This window comes from Pseudophryne corroboree, chromosome 1, assembly GCF_028390025.1.
Source record: "Pseudophryne corroboree isolate aPseCor3 chromosome 1, aPseCor3.hap2, whole genome shotgun sequence".
Classification (NCBI taxonomy): domain Eukaryota; kingdom Metazoa; phylum Chordata; class Amphibia; order Anura; family Myobatrachidae; genus Pseudophryne; species Pseudophryne corroboree.
The window spans coordinates 489,261,991-489,274,343 of NC_086444.1; positions in this window are offsets into that span (position 1 = coordinate 489,261,991).

A 12,353-nucleotide genomic window follows, 5' to 3' on the forward strand; every position below is an offset into this window, starting at 1 on the left:
GCCACTAGGGTCGCTAATCTTACTCACACAGCTACCTCATTGCGCCTCTTTTTTTCTTTGCGTCATGTGCTGTTTGGGGAGGGTTTTTTGGAAGGGCCATCCTGCGTGACACTGCAGTGCCACTCCTAGATGGGCCCGGTGTTTGTGTCGGCCACTAGGGTCGCTAATCTTACTCACACAGCTACCTCATTGCGCCTCTTTTTTTCTTTGCGTCATGTGCTGTTTGGGGAGGGTTTTTTGGAAGGGACATCCTGCGTGACACTGCAGTGCCACTCCTAGATGGGCCCGGTGTTTGTGTCGGCCACTAGGGTCGCTTATCTTACTCACACAGCGACCTCGGTGCAAATTTTAGGACTAAAAATAATATTGTGAGGTGTGATGTGTTCAGAATAGGCTGAAAATGAGTGTAAATTATGTTTTTTGAGGTTAATAATACTTTGGGATCAAAATTACCCCCAAATTCTATGATTTAAGCTGTTTTTTAGGGTTTTTTGAAAAAAACACCCGAATCCAAAACACACCCGAATCCGACAAAAATAATTCGGTGAGGTTTTGCCAAAACGCGTTCGAACCCAAAACACGGCCGCGGAACCGAACCCAAAACCAAAACACAAAACCCGAAAAATTTCAGGCGCTCATCTCTAGTAAAATGTGTGAAATTTGATGAGAATTCCATGAATAGAAATAAGAAACAGTAGTTTGATGAACATGCTGTGGTTGTTTGTGTTTTCTTGGGTTAAAGTGGAGTAGGAGTAAGTTGTAAAAGTAAGTTACCTTTCCTTTATGTTGTTCAATGTTTTTTCAACTGTTTTTTTTAAACTGTTCGGATAACACACTTCTTAAATCCACACTTATTAAAATCCACGCAAGCTACCCCCAGCAAGCTGACCCCTTAACTAAATCTAAAGAAATACTGTCTCTGATTAAGAATAGGCCTACCTCTGAACATTTGGTCACCTGATTGAAATGCTAATTGATCAAAGAACAAATTGCACAGGGTGGGTAATCAGACAAAAACTACTCTAGCTATCCACAATAAATTCAATCACATACATAGGAAATGGCAAGAAAAACATCACATACATTTAAACATATGATGTGGATTGCAAGCGGCATGTGTGTCAATCTGAGCCTGGTAGTGTAATAGCAATGATTTCACATACCTGAGAGATGAGAAGAAAAAAAAAGATGATTAGTCCAGTCCCAAGAAGAATAACTGTTTTTTTTAACTGTTCTGATAACACACTTCTTAAATCCACACTTATTAAAATCCACGCAAGCTACCCCCAGCAAACTGACCCCTTAACTCTTCTTCAAATTCTTTCAATGGTGAGAGAATCATATGCAGTGACAGTAAACGACATGTCAGTAATCGTTGGCAGGTCCTTCAGTCCGGACCAGATGTCAGCACTCGCTCCAGACTGCCCTGCATCACCGCCAGCGGGTGGGCTCGGAATTCTTAGCCTTTTCCTCGCACCCCCAGTTGCGGGAGAATGTGAAGGAGAGCTGTTGACGGGTCACGTTCCGCTTGACTTGACAATTTTCTCACCAGCAGGTCTTTGAACCTCTGCAGACTTGTGTCTGCCGGAAAGAGAGATACAACGTAGGTTTTAAATCTAGGATCGAGCACGGTGGCCAAAATGTAGTGCTCTGATTTCAACAGATTAACCACCCGTGAATCCTGGTTAAGCGAATTAAGGGCTCCATCCACAAGTCCCACATGCCTAGCGGAATCGCTCTGTTTTAGCTCCTCCTTCAATGTCTCCAGCTTCTTCTGCAAAAGCCTGATGAGGGGAATGACCTGACTCAGGCTGGCAGTGTCTGAACTGACTTCACGTGTGGCAAGTTCAAAGGGTTGCAGAACCTTGCACAACTTTGAAATCATTCTCCACTGCGCTTGAGTCAGGTGCATTCCCCCTCCTTTGCCTATATCGTAGGCAGATGTATAGGCTTGAATGGCCTTTTGCTGCTCCTCCATCCTCTGAAGCATATAGAGGGTTGAATTCCACCTCGTTACCAGCTCTTGCTTCAGATGATGGCAGGGCAGGTTCAGGAGTGTTTGCTGGTGCTCCACTCTTCGGCACGCGGTGGCTGAATGCCGAAAGTGGCCCGCAATTCTTCGGGCCACCGAAAGCATCTCTTGCACGCCCCTGTCATTTTTTAAATAATTCTGCACCACCAAATTCAATGTATGTGCAAAACATGGGACGTGCTGGAATTTGCCCAGATGTAATGCACGCACAATATTGCTGGTGTTGTCCGATGTCACAAATCCCCAGGATAGTCCATTTGGGGTAAGCCATTCTGCGATGATGTTCCTCAGTTTCCATAAGAGGTTGTCAGCTGTGTGCCTCTTCTGGAAAGCGGTGATACAAAGCATAGCCTGCATAGGAACGAGTTGGCGTTTGCGAGATGCTGCTACTGGTGCCACCGCTGCTGTTCTTGCTGTGGGAGGCAATACATCTACCCAGTGGGCTGTCACAGTCATATAGTCCTGAGTCTGCCCTGCTCCACTTGTCCACATGTCCGTGGTTAAGTGGACATTGGGTACAATTACATTTTTTAGGACACTGGTGACTCTTTTTCTAAGGTCTGTGTACATTTTCGGTATCGCCTGCCTAGAGAAATGGAACCTAGATGGTATTTGGCACCGGGGACACAGTATCTCAATCAAGTCTGCAGTTGCCTGTGAATTAACGGTGGATAACGGAAACACGTTTCTCACCGCCCAGGCTGCCAAGGCCTGAGTTATCCGCTTTGCAGCAGGATGACTGCTGCGTTATTTCATCTACCTCGCAAAGGACTGTTGGACAGTCAATTGCTTACTGGAAGTAGTACAAGTGGTCTTCCGACTTCCCCTCTGGGATGACGATCGACTCCCAGCAGCAACTACAGAAGCAGGAGGCGTTACACTCAAGGATGCATCGGAGAAATTCCAGGCAGGAGAGGACTCGTCAGACTTGACAGTGACATGTCCTGCAGGACTATTGGCTTTCCTGTGTAAGGAGGAAATTGACACTGAGGGAGTTGGTGGTGTGGTTTGCAGGAGCTTGGTTACAAGAGGAAGGGATTTAGTGGTCAGTGGACTGCTTCCGCTGTCATCCAAAGTTTTTGAACTTATCACTGACTTATGATGAATGCGCTGCAGGTGACATATAAGGGAGGATGTTCCGAGGTGGTTAATGTCCTTACCCCTACTTATTACAGCTTGACAAAGGCAACACACGGCTTGACACCTGTTGTCCGCATTTGTGTTAAAATAATTCCACACCGAAGAGGTGATTTTTTTTTGTAATTTGACCAGGCATGTCAATGGCCATATTCGTCCCACAGACAACAGGTGTCTCCCCGGGTGCCTGACTTAAACAAACCACCTCACCATCAGAATCCTCCTTGTCAATTTCCTCCTCAGCACCAGCAACACCCATATCCTCATCCTGGTGTACTTCAACAGTGACATCTTCAATTTGACTATCAGGAACTGGACTGCGGGTGCTCCTTCCAGAACTTGCAGGGGGCATGCAATGGTGGAAAGCGCCACCTCTTCCCGTCCAGTGTTGGGAAGGTCAGGCATCGCAGCCGACACAATTGGACTCTCCTTGGGGATTTGTGATTTAGAAGAACGCACAGTTCTTTGCTGTGCTTTTGCCAGCTTAAGTCTTTTCATTTTTCTAGCGAGAGGATGAGTGCTTCCATCCTCATGTGAAGCTGAACCACTAGCCATGAACATAGGCCAGGGCCTCAGCCGTTCCTTGCCACTCCGTGTGGTAAATGGCAAATTGGCAAGTTTACGCATCTCCTCAGACGCTTTTAATTTAGATTTTTGGGTCATTTTACTGAACTTTTGTGTTTTGGATTTTACATGCTCTCTACTATGATATTGGGCATCGGCCTTGGCAGACGACGTTGATGGCATTTCATCGTCTCGGCCATGACTAGTGGCAGCAGCTTCAGCACGAGGTGGAAGTGGATCTTGATCTTTCCCTATTTTACCCTCCACATTTTTGTTCTCCATTTTTTAATGTGTGGAATTTTATGCCAGTATCAATAGCAATGGCCTACTACTATATATACTGCGCACAACTGAAATGCACCACAGGTATGGATGGATAGTATACTTGACGACACAGAGGTAGGTAGAGCAGTGGCCTACTGTACCGTAATGCTATATATTATATACTGGTGGTCAGCAAACTGTGCAAAACTGAAATGCACCACAGGTATGGATGGATAGTATACTTGACGACACAGAGGTAGGTAGAGCAGTGGCCTACTGTGCCGTAATGCTATATATTATATACTGGTGGTCAGCAAACTGTGCAAAACTAAAATGCACCACAGGTATGGATGGATAGTATACTTGACGACACAGAGGTAGGTAGAGCAGTGGCCTACTGTACCGTACTGCTATATATTATATACTGGTGGTCAGCAAACTGTGCAAAACTGAAATGCACCACAGGTATGGATGGATAGTGTACTTGACGACACAGAGGTAGGTAGAGCAGTGGCTTACTGTACCGTACTGCTATATATTATATACTGGTGGTCAGCAAACTGTGCAAAACTGAAATGCACCACAGGTATGGATGGATAGTATACTTGACGACACAGAGGTAGGTAGAGCAGTGGCCTTCTGTACCGTACTCCTATATAATATATACTGGTGGTCAGCAAAATTATACACTGTACTCCTACTATATACTACAATGAAGCACAGATATGGAGTGTTTTTTCGGCAGAGAACGTATAATACTGGTGGTCACTGGTCAGCAAAACTCTGCACTGTACTCCTCCTATATAATACTGCTGGTCCCCTGTCCCCACAATAAAGCAGTGTGAGCACAGATATATGCAGCACACTGAGCACAGATATGGAGCGTTTTTCAGGCAGACAACGTATAATACTGGTGGTCACTGGTCAGCAAAACTCTGCACTGTACTCCTCCTATATAATATACTGCTGGTCCCCAGTCCCCACAATAAAGCAGTGTGAGCACAGATATATGCAGCACACTGAGCACAGATATGGAGCGTTTTTCAGGCAGACAACGTATAATACTGGTGGTCACTGGTCAGCAAAACTCTGCACTGTACTCCTCCTATATAATATAGTGGTGGTCCCCAGTACCCACAATAAAGCAGTGTGAGCACAGATATATGCAGCACACTGAGCACAGATATGGAGCATTTTTCAGGCAGACAACGTATAATACTGGTGGTCACTGGTCAGCAAAACTCTGCACTGTATTCCTCCTATATAATATACTGGTGGTCCCCAGTACCCACAATAAAGCAGTGTGAGCACAGATATATGCAGCACACTGAGCACAGATATGGAGCGTTTTTCAGGCAGACAACGTATACTGGTGGTCACTGGTCAGCAAAACTCTGCAGTGTACTCCTCCTATATAATACTGCTGGTGCCCAGTCCCCACAATAAAGCAGTGTGAGTACAGATATATGCAGCACACTGAGCACAGATATGGAGTGTTTTTCAGGCAGACAACGTATACTGGTGGTCACTGGTCAGCAAAACTCTGCACTGTACTCCTCCTATATAATACTGCTGGTCCCCAGTCCCCACAATAAAGCAGTGTGAGCTCAGATATATGCAGCACACTGAGCACAGATATGGAGCGTTTTTCAGGCAGACAACGTATAATACTGGTGGTCACTGGTCAGCAAAACTCTGCACTGTACTCCTCCTATAATACGGCTGGTCCCCAGAATAAAGATATGTAGCCCCCTGAAACAAAGTGAGAGGACGCCAGCCACGTCCTCTCACTATCACTTCCAATGCACGAGTGAAAAATGGCGGCGAAGCGCGGCTCCTTATATAGAATCCGAATCTCGCGAGAATCCGACAGCGGGATGATGACGTTCGGGCGTGCTCGGGTTAACCGAGCCATACGGGAGAATCCGAGTATGCCTCGGACCCGTGTAAAATGGGTGAAGTTCGGGGGGGTTCGGTTTCCGAGGAACCGAATCCGCTCATCTCTAATTAGAATGTATATGAAATGTTGCTAAAGTATAGTCCAATACTGTAGCAGTTTCTGTTGTTTAAAGAGGATATACTTGATATGAATTTCTATTTGTTTATAAAGTAACCTCAATGTTACTTGTTATCACATGGGGACATATAGGAGGTATGTGCATCACATAGCCCTTTGTGACTCAGGCACAGCTTGTATCCATCTCTACAACAAATAGTGTGTATCCCAGTTGTATATATACTATACTATCATATATCTTAAATTCATTTATTGATACACAATTGTGCACCGTTAGATAGAGCCTTCTCAGTTAGTTCAAATAAAGTGTTAATGGTGATAATTTAATTTAATTCATGACATATAAGTTGATGTGTACAGTGGGATGTATCAGTTTTACCATCTAATGGACATTATTGGCCCCCTCCTCATTTATCTGTAATCACATTTCCTAGGGACCTAATTCTCACATGATAAGGTATATTCCCAACTAGAATCGTGGGCATATGGTACCCCTAAAGGCTCTCTGAAAAAAGTGATCGCATGTGTGGTTGGCTGGAGTGATGTTGAGTGTGTGTGTATGTTCTATCACACGCTCAATGAAAATATAATACCCCGCCTTCTGGCATCAATTATGAGTCATTATACAATATCACAATGTGTCTCTTTGTATCCTTGAAATATCTCAAGAAGCCCACATAGGCATATTATAAAGTTATTGTAATATCTCAAATGTGTACACAATTAGTATTGTATATCACGTCTCTCAGTCGTCAGTTATCATAAGTAATCCTGAGTCCGCTTGTATATAACCAACATTATGATATACAGATTCACCTGTCCAGGCGATTATGTGTATTAAGTCACCATAATAACATATTTATAGTACGTCAGGCAGTATTGTATAATGAAGCGCCTCCTAGCGCCCGCCGTTAGTAAATGTAATAGTGTGTCTAATTCTGCCCGGACACCGGTGAATTACTCAAAGTGGCCAGCGATCTACCTAGATTTAACTTACGGATATCACTTGACACATGCATCAAGAGCCTACTTAGATATATTATGAGTTTATGATGATCTCAAATGTGTACATATATGGGTGTTTATTGACACAATCTGTCACGTATCTCAACATGAACTGTCATAAAAATCCTGAGTCCATTTGTGTGTATCTCACACTATGATTTTGAATTACCCTGTCCAGGCACTATTATGCACAGATAATCACTCTGTTAGTATATTAGTATAGAGTCCATCCATCCGGCGGTGTTATATACTGAAGCACCTCTCGGCGCCCGCTGTCGGTAAGTATGATAGTGTGTATAGATTTACCCAGACAGTGGTAATACTGCTAACCGTGGCTAATGATCCCCCAGGGGGCTATTTGCACATATCATATGGTACACTCACAACACAGGGTATTTGCATACATGTGCGTCTAGAGTCTCCACTGACACACAGCTATATATAATATCAATAAGCTGCTGTGGTGAGCAGGTCCCGCACACAGCGGCTGTCACACTCTAGCTCGTATCTATTCTGTTGTTCATACAAATATACACACATATATATATATATACTTTTATAAGGGCTTAAATACCCATTATCTCAGTGGTTTAGCTATTAAAATGAGCAGACACGCACTGTCTGCCTAATGACCATTTCGCTTTATAGTTTAATCATAGGGAACCCGAGTGCCGGGCGGAAGGGAGTTAAATAGCCCACCCCTGTCCTCTATTCATTATCAGTTTTGATTGACACTTAGTTAGACCAGTCAAAATTCCTGTTTGTCATTCATATTGATACTGGCTCCATAGAGGGAGTTTAAACAAAGAGAAACATATGTATCAATATAATATTATTGAAACATAATGAATAATCAGTGCAGTATAAAATACTATTGAGGCATGACAAGTAAACAGTACAGTGTAAAATAAATCTGTTAATCACAGACTATTTACTACAATTGATATATATAAGAAGGAGACTGATATATCAATTCAAGGATAGTCAGGCACAAATTGGAAAATATTGTGAAGTTAAATTATATCCAGATTGTTCGAACATGTCACAGATGGCTTCATTCCATATGTAGAGAAATAGGGGTATATTCAATTGAAGTCGAAAGCTGCCGTCTGTCGAAAAGACGGCAGTTTTCGACTTTTCAAGGTCAAATCGTGATTCGACCTATTCAATTTAACCCAACAGCCCGTAGATCGGCGAAATAGCTGCCAATCCACGTGCTTGTGTCGAAAACGGGGCCAAAACCGTCAAAAAAAGTCGAATGAGATGGGGACAGCAGCGCCGGAGACGGGGAGAGCCGAGGCGGGGATGGGGAGAGCAGCGCTGGAGGACAGCCACCGCTCACTGTCCACCCGGCTCCAGCAAGCGAGACCTCGCTTGCTGGAGCCAGGTGGACGCTACCATGAGCGGCGGCTGTGAGAGAGGGGGAGACGGGGAGCGGCGGTGGCTGTGACAGGGGGGACGGAGCAGCGGCTGTGACAGGGGGGACGGAGCAGCGGCTGTGACAGGGGGGACGGAGTGGCGGCTGTGAGACAGGAGGGATGGGGAGAGCCACGGACAGACGGGGTGAGCAGCGCTACAGCAGCGGCTATATAGCTGCTGCTGTAGCGCTGCTCTCCCCCGTCTGCCCGCGGCTCTCCCCCGTCCCGTCCCCTCCCCACATCTTAATTTGACTTTTGTAAAGGTCGAATTGAGATGTCCATTGAATAGGCCAGGAATGGATCCGACTTCAATTGAATATACCCCATAGTGTCCAAAAGGATGAACCCAGTTTCATCTACATTAATTGCACCTATCTGATGCCCAAAAGGACATGGACAGTGAAATATTATATTAGAGTATTAATGATATTATATTAATATCTGTTTATCATGAATTAAACTCAAGTATACATAACCCAAGTATTTTTCCCGAAGAATTGTTCTATCATATTTACAACGGTGAATTTGTGATTAATTATTATCCCTCATCCTCTGTGTAAAGTCCCATCAATGGGATTTCCTCATAAATCATAATGTAGATTTCATTAATACATGTTTTGCGTAATTTGCTTTATGTGATTAAATTTTCAATTATGTGATCATAATAATGAGCACATTCAGTGTGAAATAAACATATTGGGTGAAAATCAAACAGTGCCACAATGTGTAAATAAAATAAGTAAAATTGTGTTACAGACAACCACTCGTTATGACTTATACAGTATATGGGGCATACTACACATAACAAAAATAAAATAAAGTGCAGCCACTTGTGTACAATTCCTGATAGTCCATCATATCCATTGTAAATTTATAAATTCATTCCCTCAGATCCATATCTATTCCCATGTAGGTGATAAGCGGTCTGGGTACTTGAGTTACCGTTCTATTTTCCATTAGAGAAAGGCACCAAAATTAATATGTTCATTTAATCCATGTGGTTGGAGCCCATTAAGAAGAAAAGTCCATCGACTCTCTCTTCTCAATAATTCTTCATCAAATTTCCGCCTCTTATTCCCAGCCATACCTGTTCAATGCCAAACACCTTCAGGTCAGTTAGTCTGCCAGTATGTTTCTCACGAAAGTGTTTGGCCACTGTTGTCAGCTGTTTGAATTTACTGTGATCTTTCATACAGTTTCTACTAGACCCAACATGTTCTAAGACCCTTTGTTCCAAAGGGTCTAGTTGTCATTCCAATGTACCTTTTGTCACATGTTCAAGTGAGACAGTAGATCACCTCTAATGTTCTACAATTAATGTAATCCTCGACTACATGTGTTTTGTTAAATTTGTCCTTTAATTCCATTGTCCTCATCATATACTCACATACCTTACATTCTCCACATTTATGTGATCCTGTGATGGTTTTCTTTTTTTGTTGTTTAATTGGGCCATAGTGACTATGGACCAAATTATCTTGCAGATTAGTGCCCCTCCTCCAACTGATGGATGGTGTCAGAGTCGAAAAATATCATGATTCATATGCCTTGTATTAACCCCTAATGTGTGCGCATGCTGCTCATCGCCTGGTCCCCCGTGCGTACACATCCCCGCAGATTTTGTAAGGGACGCTCCAGCATCTCGTGCGCATGGGATGTGTAAATACGGCGGAGTTTGTGAGCTTGTAGCGTGCGACTCGATGGTGACATATTTAACCCAAATAGCGTAATAATATATTATAGTTAATATTCCCCTTAACAATGTCAGCAAGTATGGTAGGTTTAAAACTTCTTGGACAGAGAGATTCCTCTTTGCATGCTGGGAGGGCTCAGACAAAGGTTGGAGGGTAGTATTTGGTATCCAGCTGTGGTGTATTGAAGGGGTGTTGTGCCTATGATAGTTGGGAGGGATTCACATGTTCTTACGCATAGTTATGCACAGAAGTAGAAAATAAGATTAATTGTATTCCGAATAAATTACACATAAGTGCAGGGTAGGTGAATGGAATTCAGTAATTTCTTTCCCACAGACTGAATAAAATAGCCCTATTTACACTAAGCTTTGAGATTCTATGAAGAGGGCTTACACCTTTGTTTATGAATAGAACCAGGGTTCTCTCCAGAATAATGAGGGCTGAGTTGTCAATTGTCTCAACTGAAGGAGGGGACAGTGGGGTGAACAAAGCCCAGATACAGATTTTGTTTGGAAGATCCAGAACAATAGCTTTCCTCAATATAACCAGACAAAGAGGAATTTAGAATACTAACAAGTCCTAGCCATCGCCCACTCCTTGAACTAACCTATGATCCCCGGTGCAGTACATGTCCCACCCCCTAACCAATGGAAAGAGAGCACACAGTATCTATTGTAGTATGTCTTGAGTTAGTAAATAAATATAGCTTGCAATAGGCTTGGTCACACAAGACTCTGCAAGGTTTTCACACTGAAGGCTGGGACCCTGGTCCAGGTTGCGCCGGCGAAGTCACTCCCACGTGTGTAAGTTCTCTGTGGCCATTTCGTTACTCTGTATGTATGAAATTGTGACCATCTTGTTCTCCTTCTGTGTTAGCCATTTACTCTTTCTCTCTGTTATTGTTTGCGATTGTGCCGCTATTGTATATTCATGTCTAGTTATTCTGTTTAGATATTAATGTTAGTTTTGTAGTGTATAAGCTGTTAACTGTACTTTTTCCCTTTTTACTTACTAATATCATCTAGTAAAGGTGTTGGAACCTTAGCAAGGAGTGTGTGTTTTACTAGTTATTATATAGGATTTCTGAGCGTCTTAATCGCTCCAACAGCTTTCATATGATAAGGGTTAATCAGCGTTGCATTGTGGTAATATTACAGTAATAAGGTTTACAGCATAACCATATCCTTTCAGTGTGTTGCTAGCAAGGTTTACTGAGTGTCATTCTGTGAGCGTCTGCGCCGCTCGTGTTCTCGTGGGCACAGCGTCTGCTACGCTATAAGCGTACCATTACGGTACTTCATACGCCAATTGCGTACTGAGTCTGGTACAAATATATAGTGAATGTTATAAGGTAAAGAATAGGCTTTATCAATTGAGGGCTCGTCCGTCCTCCACATATCCGCACTAGCGAACACAAGCAGACTTTATCTGTCAGCAAAGGGCGGGAAGGTAGTATCCCTTTGTATCCGTGTTGGTGGTTGGGGATACGGTAGTGCTGATCAGATAAGCGTCTGCTTCGCTTAGTTGTAGGAGTGCTGGTGGAATCCGGAACCGGAAGGTAAGAACAGTACGCTATTGTCTTTTAAAACTGTTTATTTCTGTTTGATACACATTGCGTACGAAATACACGCACACACCTGCATTTTCATTTGTGTACGTTCACATATCTCACTTTCCTGTTTGCCATTTATCATTGATAACGTGCTGAGAAAGATTTGTTGCTATTGGTAGTTAAAAGTAATATTAATACGTAAGGGAGTAATTTGTAAAACACGCACACGGCTTTGCCTAAGATACAAGGGAGATCTGTGTGGTGCTCGGTAAATGATTACAGTTAAATATCATTTGCATTGATAGAAACGTGTTACTTGTGTTACTGTGGTCGTGTCTGGCCTGTATACACGTGTCCCTAACAAAGGGCGGGACAAGCGTACGCGACGCAAAGGTCGATACACGTAGCGTATATTACGCAACGGAGCGTATGGGTACGCCCACTTAATACAAATCACACGATAGTATTGTTTTAGTAGGCGATACGGAGGCAACGCAATAATAGCGCAAGTTAATCTCAGTGTCCAAAATTTTAAATCCTTCTCTAGTTGCAACTCCTCTGGGACTAGCCTGTGTTACTGCATGAAAGGAATTTTCTGTACAGAAAAGAAAGTAAAGAGTATATGATGTGAAAGAGTGTGTGCATATATATAAGTTTCTCATTTTGGTTG